Genomic DNA, 12,156 nt, shown 5'->3' with positions numbered 1-12,156 from the left:
AGAATGGGGAACAATTGCAGTAGGTGGAACTTATATGAAGAGGTCTGAAGCAGGGGAATAATGGTGTGAGGAACCTGCTGCACTAAACACACAGGGAACAGGGGCACTAAGGTAGGGGGTGCTTGTTAAAGGGTTACAAAAGGATCATTTTTTATTCATCTTATCTGGTTTTTACCCCCCAGCATGGTATAAAACGCTGCGGCCTTTCCACTTTTTCGCTGCGGCCCACCTCGACTGTGAATGGGTCACAAATATTTCCAAATGTGTTGGATATTTGTTGGGTAAACGCTGCAGCATGACTGCTACATGTGAGCGCAACCTAAGGGTAGGACCAGATGGTATGGCCAAATTTCTGTCTATGATGGCCAACTGCTGCATGATGTAGTTACACAATTGTGCGGTAATTGGCCTCTTGTGGAAGTGGAGAGCTTAGTCCGCTCTGCCCCCACACTGTGTAGTGGGGAGCACTATGAGCCGGGCATTAAGGCGACACCTGGTGCAAAGTCACTTAGAGAAAAAAAGTCTGATTCATCACTGCATTTGCATCAGTTTTTTGGCGTGAATACTAGTGATGAGCACGGGCAGCACAGTGGCGCAGTGGTTAGCACTGCAGCCTTGCAGCGCTGGGGTCCTGGGTTCTAATCCCACCCAGGACAACATCTGCAAAGAGTTTGTATGTTCTCTCCGTGTTTGCGTGGGTTTCCTCCGGGCACTCCGGTTTCCTCCCACATTCCAAAAGACATACTGATAGGGATTCTAGATTGTGAGCCCCAACGGGGGACAGTGATGATAATGTGTACAAAACTGTAAAGCACTGCAGAATATGTTAGCGCTATATAAAAATAAAGATTATTATTATTATGAGCGAGTGTACTCGTTGTTCGGGTTTCGCCGAGCACGCTCGGGTGGTCTCCGAGTATTTGTGAATGCTCAGAGATTTAGTTTTCCTTGCCGCAGCTACATGATTTACAGCTACTAGACAGCTTGATTACATGTGGGGATTCCCTAGTAGCCAGGCAACCCCCACATGTACTCAGCCTGGCTAGCAGCTGTAAATCATGCAGCTGAGTCAAAAAAAACTAAATCTCCGAGCACTCACAAATACTCAGAGAAAACCCACGAGTGCTCGGGAAAACCCGAGCAAGGAGCACATTCGCTCATCACTAGTAAATACCTCTTAATTAGTGATCTTTTTTTATTTATGCCTTTTTTCAAGTTTTCTTTTGTGGTTTAGTTTTTTGGTTTATACGTCAATGTGGCTTTTCTAGACGTTTTATACTAATTCCTGAAATTAAACTTTTTTTTTTTTTTTTAAAAGTCACAAAAATTGGAACAAATCTACTCCATCCCCTCTCTTTGGAGTGATTTTTTGCACGTCAGCTTTTTGTGGAGCATTTTTTTTTGCAATGTTTTCATGATAAAACTAGTTAAAGACATTTTGGACTTTGCGTAAAATTCAGGAATCGCGTGCACCAAGTTGATGAATGTGTCGCAAAAAAGTCAGAGAAAATCACAAGTCAAAATAGAAAAATGACTTAAACAAATACAAATGATGAATCGGACCCAAAGTATTTCAGAATTAACAGGGTGGTCTGAAAATTTTACCTACCTGAGGAATAGTTTTAAAGTTTTTCCAGCATTAACTCTTTGTACACTTTGGCCTGTGAATAAATAGGAAAGTCAATGTTAATTACTTAAAGGGGTTTTCCACTACTAATTTAATCTCCTTTCATGTGTCCTAACTCTTCCTAATAATAGGTTTTCTAACATACTGCTATTACCTGCCCTGCTCCTGTAAACTCATCTGTGTGGGTCATATAATCCTCTGTTATGATGCAGCCACTGCTACTTCCGATCGGTGGGGGTGCGACTACTTCTCAGTGAGTGACACCAGTCTGAGCATGCTCAGATCATACTCTTCTTCTCTGGCTGGATCCTGCAGATGCTTTGGAGCGCCGTCCCATCAGCTGACAAATGCTGGGATGTGCTGATCATTAGGAAGCGTATCACAGGGCTTGTCAGCTGAAGTGACCGTCAGTCTGCACCACACATGACTAAGCTCAGATCAGGCTTTGCTCTCCTCCTCTGCCTAGATCCAGAAGAAATTTCTCAATGCTGCCAGCGGTGACATCAGTAAGGTTACCGTAGTTCATAGCCGATGAACTCCGGTCACCTTACAGACGTCGCCACCCTTCACTGCAGGCGTGCTCTCATGCTACTGTCACTGTGTTCAGGCTGGCTTGCTGAGCAGTCACTCATGTCACCACTCAACACACCATCCAGATGTAGCAGAGTTGGGAGTTCAATGTGGGATGGATTTACAGTGGAATATTTGATGTGTTAAAGGTAATAAATAGATAAAAAAGGGCGGGGGAGTGCTTTGTACAAATGAAGGACTTCTCTCAGTGTGCTATTTTTGCGTCTTATAGATGCCTCTCCATTACTAACCCCTTAGCTTGACGTCATGTACTGCCAAAGAAAATGGGAAAAAGGAAAAAAAACGCTTTATAATGTACAATATATATGAAATATTCATCTGCAAAATTGCTATGAAAAATACAGTAAAAAAGAAGGTACTTAGCGCATAGATTGGCTAATATATGTGAGCCCAACTGCCATGTCAAGGCGTCCTTCAAAGTTCAGATATGACATATCAGGGACAGGGACCCAACTTTGAAAGACGCCTCGACGTGGCAGTTGGGCTCACATATATTAGTCAATCTATGCGCTAAGTACCTTCTTTTTTTCCGGTATTTTTCATAGCAATTTTACAGATGAATATTTCATATATACATTATCTAGCGTTTTTTTCCTTTTTTCCCCATTTTCTATGGCAGTAATGCAGTTTCAATGTTCTAGAGTAATCATTCTTGGTAATTCATGGTGCAACCTTATAGTTTTTCCAGTTATACGTTTTTTGGTTGGCACCTGTTTACACTAGCATCGGAGACATCAAGGAACGTGACTACATTGGACTTGCATGTCAACATTTTGGGTAATAAATTGGTGAGCGAGGAAGTAGTCTTTATTTCTGTCTTTCTATGTTTTTCAGGTATCAGTTTCAGGACTACTTCAAATTCATTGGAATTACTTCGGACCAGCAATTTTTTTTTTTTGTGGTTTTAATTTTTTTTTATTACAGGGATAGTAATGAAGGTGTCTGATAGACTCCTATCCAATACTAACCCCAGGGGTCGAGGGCTGATTTGATTTTTGACAAATTACAGCTGTCATCAAGCCCAACAACCATTAACCCCATTGTAAGGGCAATCGGGTCGGGAAGAGCCAGGGAAAGCACCAGAATTGGCACATCTAATGTGATGAGCCAATTCTGGGGCAGCTGCAGAGTTGTATTTTTAGGCTGGGAAGGGTCCAATAACCAGGGACCTTCCCAGCCTAATATAAACCGTACCTGTCTGCTTTACCTTTGCTGGTTATAAAAAATAGGGAGAACCCATGTAATTTTCTTAAACTATCTATTTGGTTAATCCATGTACAGTAAACTACAAATGCACGGCACTAATTATATATATCAAGGATATTTATCTACTCCATATCCATTTATCTGTATCTTTTCACATCTAATAACAAATCAAAGAGACAAAAAAGCATGCGGTAAAAATGCAAGTGAGCTGAGGTGCGGGATTCATGTGAAAATTCAGCTGCGTGAAAACCTGAATAAACACCGTGGGAACATTCACAAAATATTCAGAAAAATTCCCACGCTCAAGTTCATATGAGTTTATATTAGCAGGGGGCGCAGCACCGCGAGTCTAGGTCGCTACGTTCCCCTGTAGTCCATTCATTCCCCAGTTTTTACAGTTAGGAGCACAGCTGCATTAGCAGAGCTTCTGCTTGTAAAATTAATTAACACCTTCTGATGGGACTTGACTGTAATGCTGGAGAGGTATGGGATATTGTTGTCTTTTTATTTTAACTTTGTTTCGGGTGACAAGGGTCTTCAAATGGATTGAGCGTTTAATAAACTATTACAACACCCTGTGTCTTTATTTTTTTTTAATTATTTTTCCTAATGTGTGTGGGTTTTCTTTAACCCTTTAAGAACATAGGATTAATAATGGATAGATGTCTTATTGACGCCTCTCCATTATTAACCTGGCTTAATGTCACCTTACAATAGCAAGGTGACATTAACCCTTCGTTACCCCATATCCCACTGCTACAGGGGAGTGGGAAGAGAGAGGCTAAGTGCCAGGATAGGCGCATCTTCCAGATGTGCCTTTTCTGGGGTGGCTGGGGGCAGATGTTTTTAGCCGGGGGGGAGGGGGGCAATAACCGTGGACCCTCTCCAGGCTATTAATATCTGCCCTCAGTCACTGGCTTTACCACTCTGGCGAAGAAAATTGCGCGGGAGCGCATGCCAGTTTTTTCCGCGATTTAACCCTTTATTTTAACACCTAGAGCCCCCAAATTTTGCACAGACACTTCTAACATTTGTAGTGCGGAATATGTAAAAAAAAAAAAAAGGGATATGAGATGGTTTACTGTATGTGATGGTGTCTCCGCAGTGTTGGATGTTTTGGTCTCCCCGAGGCCAATCATCTGTGCCTTTAAAGCCTTTTTACTAGGCACTGCTCCTAATAGCCAGATTCCTACGCCACACTGATGAGGGGCAAAAACCCCGAAACAGCTGTCTGTGGATGGATACCATGCTTGGCATAGGTGGCTTTCCTTCATAGGATGCTGCCCTTCCCGTGGTTGTTCCTTCCGGGGGAAAGGCCTGGCTATTCACTGCTTGCGTCGAGAAACACGTGATGGTGTCTCCGCAGCTTCTTTACATGCATCTGCATATTTCCCATAAGGGATGGGGGCAGTGTTCTGGAATCACTGCGTTGAGAAACACGTGATGGTGTCTGTTGTGAATTCTGTGGATGAGTTCACTTCTGTGGTCACAAGTGGTATTGCAGTCTCTGGGCTTCCTCCCTCAGGTGTTTTGGTGAGCTCGTTGGCTGCCTTGCTATTTAGCTCCACCTGAGTCTGTCTTCCTTGCTCCTTGTCAATGTTCCAGTGTTGGATCTGAGCTACTGCATCTTTCCTTGGGCCTGCTGCTCTGCTAGATAAGTGCTTCTAGTTTGTTTTCTGTTTTTTCTGTCCAGCTTGCTATTAACTTTTGCTGGAAGCTCTGAGAAGCAAAGGGGTGCACCGCCGTGCTGTTAGTTCGGCACGGTGGGTCTTTTTGCCCCTTTGCGTGGTTTTCGTTTTAGGGTTTTTTGTAGACTGCATAGTTCTCTTTGCTATCCTCGCTCTGTCTAGAATATCGGGCCTCACTTTGCTGAATCTATTTCATTCCTACGTTTGTCTTTTCATCTTGCTAACAGTCATTATATGTGGGGGGCTGCCTATTCCTTTGGGGTATTTCTCTGAGGTAAGTCAGGCTTGTATTTCTATCTTCAGGCTAGTCAGCTCCTCAGGCAGTGCCGAGTTGCATAGGTAGTTGTTAGGCGCAATCCACTGCTGCTTATAGTTGTGTGAGGATAGATTAGGTACTGCAGTCTACAGAGATTCCACGTCTCAGAGCTTGTCCTATTGTTTTTGGTTATTGCCAGATCTCTGTATGTGCGCTGATTACTGCACGCTATGTTGCCTGATTGCCAGCCATAACAGTACAAGGAGCCATACCAATGATTCCCAATAGAGGGAAAAAAGAAATCCTGACATCATTTTTTTTTCTTAGCTCTGTCTTCAGTCTTTTTTTTCCCCTAGACATTAGAGTGCTTCAGGACACAGCTGTGGACATGGATATTCAGGCTCTGTGCTCCTCAATGGATAATCTCGTTGTAAATGTACAAAAGATTCAAGATACTATTGATCAGAAATCGATGCTAGAACCAAGAATTCCGATTCCTGATTTGTTTTTTGGTGACAGAACTAAGTTCCTGAGCTTCAGAAATAATTGTAAGCTATTTTTGGCCTTGAAACCTCATTCTTCTGGTAATCCTTCTCAACAGGTTTTGATTATTATTTCTTTTTTGCGCGGCGACCCACAGGACTGGGCGTTTTCTCTTGCGCCAGGAGACCCTGCATTGAGTAGTGTCGATGCGTTTTTCCTGGCGCTCGGATTGCTTTACGATGAGCCTAATTCAGTGGATCAGGCTGAGAAAAATCTGCTGGCTTTATGCCAGGGTCAGGATGATATAGAAGTATATTGTCAGAAATTTAGAAAGTGGTCAGTACTCACTCTGTGGAATGAATCTGCACTAGCGGCATTGTTCAGAAAGGGTCTCTCTGAAGCTCTTAAGGATGTAATGGTGGGATTTCCTATGCCTGCTGGTTTGAATGAGTCCATGTCCTTGGCCATTCAGATCGGTCGTCGCTTGCGCGAGCGTAAATCTGTGCACCATCTGGCGGTATTGTCTGAGAGTAAACCTGAGCCTATGCAGTGCGATAGGACTATGACTAAAGTAGAACGGCAAGAACACAGACGTCTGAACAGACTGTGTTTCTATTGTGGTGATTCTACTCATGCTATTTCTAATTGTCCTAAACGCACTAGGCGGTTCGATAGCTCTGCCGTTATTGGTACTGTACAGTCCAAATTCCTTTTGTCCATTACCTTAATGTGCTCTTTGTCATCGTATTCTGTCATGGCGTTTGTGGATTCAGGCGCTGCCCTGAATCTGATGGATTTAGATTATGCTAAACGTTGTGGATTTTTCTTGGAGCCTTTGCGGTGTCCTATTCCGTTGAGAGGAATTGATGCTACACCTTTGGCCAAGAATAAGCCTCAGTACTGGGCCCAGCTGACCATGTGCATGGCTCCTGCACATCAGGAAGTTATTCGCTTTCTGGTACTGCATAATTTGCATGATGTGGTCGTGTTGGGGTTGCCATGGCTACAAACCCATAATCCAGTATTGGATTGGAACTCTATGTCGGTAACCAGCTGGGGTTGTCAGGGAGTACATGGTGATGTTCCATTTTTGTCTATTTCGTCATCCATTCCTTCTGACATCCCAGAGTTCTTGTCGGACTTTCAGGATGTATTTGAAGAGTCCAAGTCTGATGCCCTACCTCCGCATAGGAATTGTGATTGTGCTATCGATTTGATTCCTGGTAGTAAATTCCCTAAGGGTCGTTTATTTAATTTGTCCGTACCTGAACACACCGCTATGCGCAGTTATGTGAAGGAGTCCCTGGAGAAGGGACATATTCGCCCATCGTCGTCACCATTGGGAGCAGGGTTCTTTTTTGTAGCCAAGAAGGATGGTTCGCTAAGACCGTGTATTGATTACCGCCTTCTTAATAAGATCACTGTTAAGTTTCAGTATCCCTTGCCATTGATTTCTGACTTGTTTGCTCGGATTAAGGGGGCTAGTTGGTTCACCAAGATAGATCTTCGTGGTGCGTATAATCTGGTGAGAATCAGGCAAGGAGATGAATGGAAAACGGCATTTAATACGCCCGAGGCTCATTTTGAGTATCTGGTGATGCCGTTTGGACTTGCCAATGCTCCATCTGTTTTTCAGTCTTTTATGCATGACATTTTCCGTGAGTATCTGGATAAATTCTTGATTGTTTACTTGGATGACATTTTGATCTTCTCTGATGATTGGGAGTCTCATGTGAAGCAAGTCAGAATGGTTTTCCAGGTACTGCGTGCTAATTCCTTGTTCGTGAAGGGATCAAAGTGTCTCTTCGGTGTGCAGAAAGTTTCATTTTTGGGGTTCATCTTTTCCCCTTCTACTATCGAGATGGATCCGGTTAAGGTTCAGGCCATCCAGGATTGGACTCAGCCGACATCTCTAAAAAGTCTGCAGAAATTCCTGGGCTTTGCTAATTTTTATCGTCGCTTCATCTGTAATTTTTCTAGCATTGCCAGACCATTGACCGATTTGACCAAGAAGGGTGCTGATTTGGTTAATTGGTCTTCTGCTGCCGTGGAAGCTTTTCAGGAGTTGAAGCGTCGTTTCTGCTGTGCCCCTGTGTTGTGTCAACCTGATGTTTCTCTTCCGTTCCAGGTCGAGGTTGATGCTTCTGAGATTGGTGCAGGGGCGGTTTTGTCACAGAGAGGTTCTGGTTGCTCAGTGTTCAAACCATGTGCTTTCTTTTCCAGGAAATTTTCTGCTGCTGAGCGTAATTATGATGTGGGCAACCGAGAGTTGCTGGCCATGAAGTGGGCATTCGAGGAGTGGCGTCATTGGCTTGAGGGTGCTAAGCATCGCGTGGTGGTTTTGACTGATCATAAGAACCTTACTTATCTTGAGTCTGCCAAGCGCTTGAATCCTAGACAGGCCCGTTGGTCGTTATTTTTTGCTCGTTTTGATTTTGTGGTTTCATACCTTCCGGGCTCTAAAAATGTGAAGGCGGATGCTCTGTCTAGGAGTTTTGTGCCCGACTCTCCGGGGTTATCTGAGCCGGCGAGTATCCTCAAGGAAGGAGTCATTGTGTCTGCCATCTCCCCTGATTTGCGGAGAGTGTTGCAGAAATTTCAGGCTAATAAACCTGATCGTTGTCCGGCCGAGAAACTGTTCGTCCCTGATAGGTGGACTAGTAAAGTTATCTCTGAACTTCATTGTTCGGTGCTGGCCGGTCATCCAGGAATCTTTGGTACCAGGGAGTTGGTTGCTAGATCCTTCTGGTGGCCATCTCTGTCACGGGATGTGCGTGCTTTTGTGCAGTCCTGTGGAATTTGTGCTAGGGCTAAGCCCTGCTGTTCACGTGCCAGTGGGTTGCTTTTGCCCTTGCCGGTCCCGAAGAGGCCTTGGACACATATTTCGATGGATTTCATTTCTGACCTTCCCGTTTCTCAAAAAATGTCGGTCATTTGGGTGGTCTGTGATCGCTTTTCTAAAATGGTCCATCTGGTGCCCTTGGTTAAATTGCCTTCCTCCTCTGATTTGGTGCCTTTGTTCTTCCAGCATGTGGTTCGTTTACATGGCATTCCTGAGAATATTGTTTCTGACAGAGGTTCCCAGTTTGTCTCGAGGTTCTGGCGAGCCTTTTGTGGTAGGATGGGCATTGACCTATCTTTCTCCTCGGCCTTCCATCCTCAGACTAATGGCCAGACCGAACGAACCAATCAGACCTTGGAAACATATCTGAGATGTTTTGTTTCCGCTGACCAGGATGATTGGGTGTCATTTTTGCCGTTGGCTGAGTTCGCCCTTAATAATCGGGCCAGCTCGGCTACCTTGGTCTCTCCATTTTTCTGCAATTCTGGGTTCCATCCTCGTTTCTCTTCAGGACAGGTTGAGTCTTCGGACTGTCCTGGTGTGGATTCTGTGGTGGACAGGTTGCAGCAGATCTGGATTCAGGTGGTGGACAATTTGACCTTGTCCCAGGAGAAGGCTCAGCTTTTCGCTAATCGCAGACGCCGTGTGGGACCCCGACTTCGTGTTGGGGATCTGGTTTGGTTATCTTCTCGTCATATTCCTATGAAGGTTTCCTCTCCTAAATTTAAACCTCGTTTTATTGGTCCGTATAGGATTTCTGAGATTCTCAATCCGGTGTCTTTTCGTCTGACCCTCCCAGACTCCTTTTCCATACATAATGTATTCCATAGGTCGTTGTTGAGGAGATACGTGGCACCTATGGTTCCATCTGTGGAGCCTCCTGCCCCTGTTTTGGTGGAGGGGGAATTGGAGTATATTGTGGAGAAGATTTTGGATTCTCGTGTCTCTAGACGGAAACTCCAGTATCTGGTCAAATGGAAGGGTTATGCTCAGGAAGATAATTCCTGGGTTTTTGCCTCTGATGTCCATGCCCCAGATCTTGTTCGTGCCTTTCATGTGGCTCATCCTGGTCGGCCTGGGGGTTCTGGTGAGGGTTCGGTGACCCCTCCTCAAGGGGGGGGTACTGTTGTGAATTCTGTGGATGAGTTCACTTCTGTGGTCACAAGTGGTATTGCAGTCTCTGGGCTTCCTCCCTCAGGTGTTTTGGTGAGCTCGTTGGCTGCCTTGCTATTTAGCTCCACCTGAGTCTGTCTTCCTTGCTCCTTGTCAATGTTCCAGTGTTGGATCTGAGCTACTGCATCTTTCCTTGGGCCTGCTGCTCTGCTAGATAAGTGCTTCTAGTTTGTTTTCTGTTTTTTCTGTCCAGCTTGCTATTAACTTTTGCTGGAAGCTCTGAGAAGCAAAGGGGTGCACCGCCGTGCTGTTAGTTCGGCACGGTGGGTCTTTTTGCCCCTTTGCGTGGTTTTCGTTTTAGGGTTTTTTGTAGACTGCATAGTTCTCTTTGCTATCCTCGCTCTGTCTAGAATATCGGGCCTCACTTTGCTGAATCTATTTCATTCCTACGTTTGTCTTTTCATCTTGCTAACAGTCATTATATGTGGGGGGCTGCCTATTCCTTTGGGGTATTTCTCTGAGGTAAGTCAGGCTTGTATTTCTATCTTCAGGCTAGTCAGCTCCTCAGGCAGTGCCGAGTTGCATAGGTAGTTGTTAGGCGCAATCCACTGCTGCTTATAGTTGTGTGAGGATAGATTAGGTACTGCAGTCTACAGAGATTCCACGTCTCAGAGCTTGTCCTATTGTTTTTGGTTATTGCCAGATCTCTGTATGTGCGCTGATTACTGCACGCTGTGTTGCCTGATTGCCAGCCATAACAGGTGTCTCCGCAGTGTTGGATGTTTTGGTCTCCCCGAGGCCAATCATCTGTGCCTTTATAGCCTTTTTACTAGGCACTGCTCCTAATAGCCAGATTTCTACTCCACACTGATGAGGGGCAAAAACCCCGAAACAGCTGTCTGTGGATGGATACCATGCTTGGCATAGGTGGCTTTCCTTCATAGGATGCTGCCCTTCCCGTGGTTGTTCCTTCCCGGTGAAAGGCCTGGCTATTCACTGCTTGCGTCGAGAAACACGTGATGGTGTCTCCGCAGCTTCTTTACATGCATCTGCATATTTCCCATAAGGGATGGGGGCAGTGTTCTGGAATCACTGCGTTGAGAAACACGTGATGGTGTCTGCGCAGTGTTGGATGTTTTGGTCTCCCCGAGGCCAATCATCTGTGCCTTTATAGCCTTTTTACTAGGCACTGCTCCTAATAGCCAGATTTCTACTCCACACTGATGAGGGGCAAAAACCCCGAAACAACTGTCTGTGGATGGATACCATGCTTGGCATAGGTGGCTTTCCTTCATAGGATGCTGCCCTTCCCGTGGTTGTTCCTTCCCGGGGAAAGGCCTGGCTATTCACTGCTTGCGTCGAGAAACACGTGATGGTGTCTCCGCAGCTTCTTTACATGCATCTGCATATTTCCCATAAGGGATGGGGGCAGTGTTCTGGAATCACTGCGTTGAGAAACATGTGATGGTGTCTCCGCAGTGTTGGATGTTTTGGTCTCCCCGAGGCCAATCATCTGTGCCTTTATAGCCTTTTTACTAGGCACTGCTCCTAATAGCCAGATTCCTACTCCACACTGATGAGGGGCAAAAACCCCGAAACAGCTGTCTGTGGATGGATACCATGCTTGGCATAGGTGGCTTTCCTTCATAGGATGCTGCCCTTCCCGTGGTTATTCCTTCCCGGGGAAAGGCCTGGCTATTCACTGCTTGCGTCGAGAAACACGTGATGGTGTCTCCGCAGCTTCTTTACATGCATCTGCATATTTCCCATAAGGGATGGGGGCAGTGTTCTGGAATCACTGCGTTGAGAAACACGTGATGGTGTCTCCGCAGTGTTGGATGTTTTGGTCTCCCCGAGGCCAATCATCTGTGCCTTTATAGCCTTTTTACTAGGCACTGCTCCTAATAGCCAGATTCCTACTCCACACTGATGAGGGGCAAAAACCCCGAAACAGCTGTCTGTGGATGGATACCATGCTTGGCATAGGTGGCTTTCCTTCATAGGATGCTGCCCTTCCCGTGGTTGTTCCTTCCCGGGGAAAGGCCTGGCTATTCACTGCTTGCGTCGAGAAACACGTGATGGTGTCTCCGCAGCTTCTTTACATGTATCTGCATATTTCCCATAAGGGATGGGGGCAGTGTTCTGGAATCACTGCGTTGAGAAACACGTGATGGTGTCTCCGCAGTGTTGGATGTTTTGGTCTCCCCGAGGCCAATCATCTGTGCCTTTATAGCCTTTTTACTAGGCACTGCTCCTAATAGCCAGATTCCTACTCCACACTGATGAGGGGCAAAAACCCCGAAACAGCTGTCTGTGGATGGATACCATGCTTGGCATAGGTGGCTTTCCT

General features: G+C 45.5%; 1 protein-coding gene across 3 annotated transcripts in view; it reads right to left on the bottom strand.

The window, feature by feature from the left end:
- The window catches only part of COA1 (cytochrome c oxidase assembly factor 1), a 152,339-nt gene that overhangs the window by 138,265 nt on the left and 1,918 nt on the right, over positions 1-12,156 (bottom strand). For all 3 annotated transcript variants that reach the window (XM_069730185.1, XM_069730184.1, XM_069730183.1), the window contains exon 2: positions 1,610-1,661. The gene's annotated coding sequence lies outside the window, so the exon portion shown is untranslated. The remainder of the gene's footprint in view (positions 1-1,609; positions 1,662-12,156) is intronic.

Source organism: Ranitomeya imitator, chromosome 6 (assembly GCF_032444005.1).
Source record: "Ranitomeya imitator isolate aRanImi1 chromosome 6, aRanImi1.pri, whole genome shotgun sequence".
Lineage (NCBI taxonomy): Eukaryota > Metazoa > Chordata > Amphibia > Anura > Dendrobatidae > Ranitomeya > Ranitomeya imitator.
This window is presented reverse-complemented; position numbering and strand designations above follow the sequence as displayed.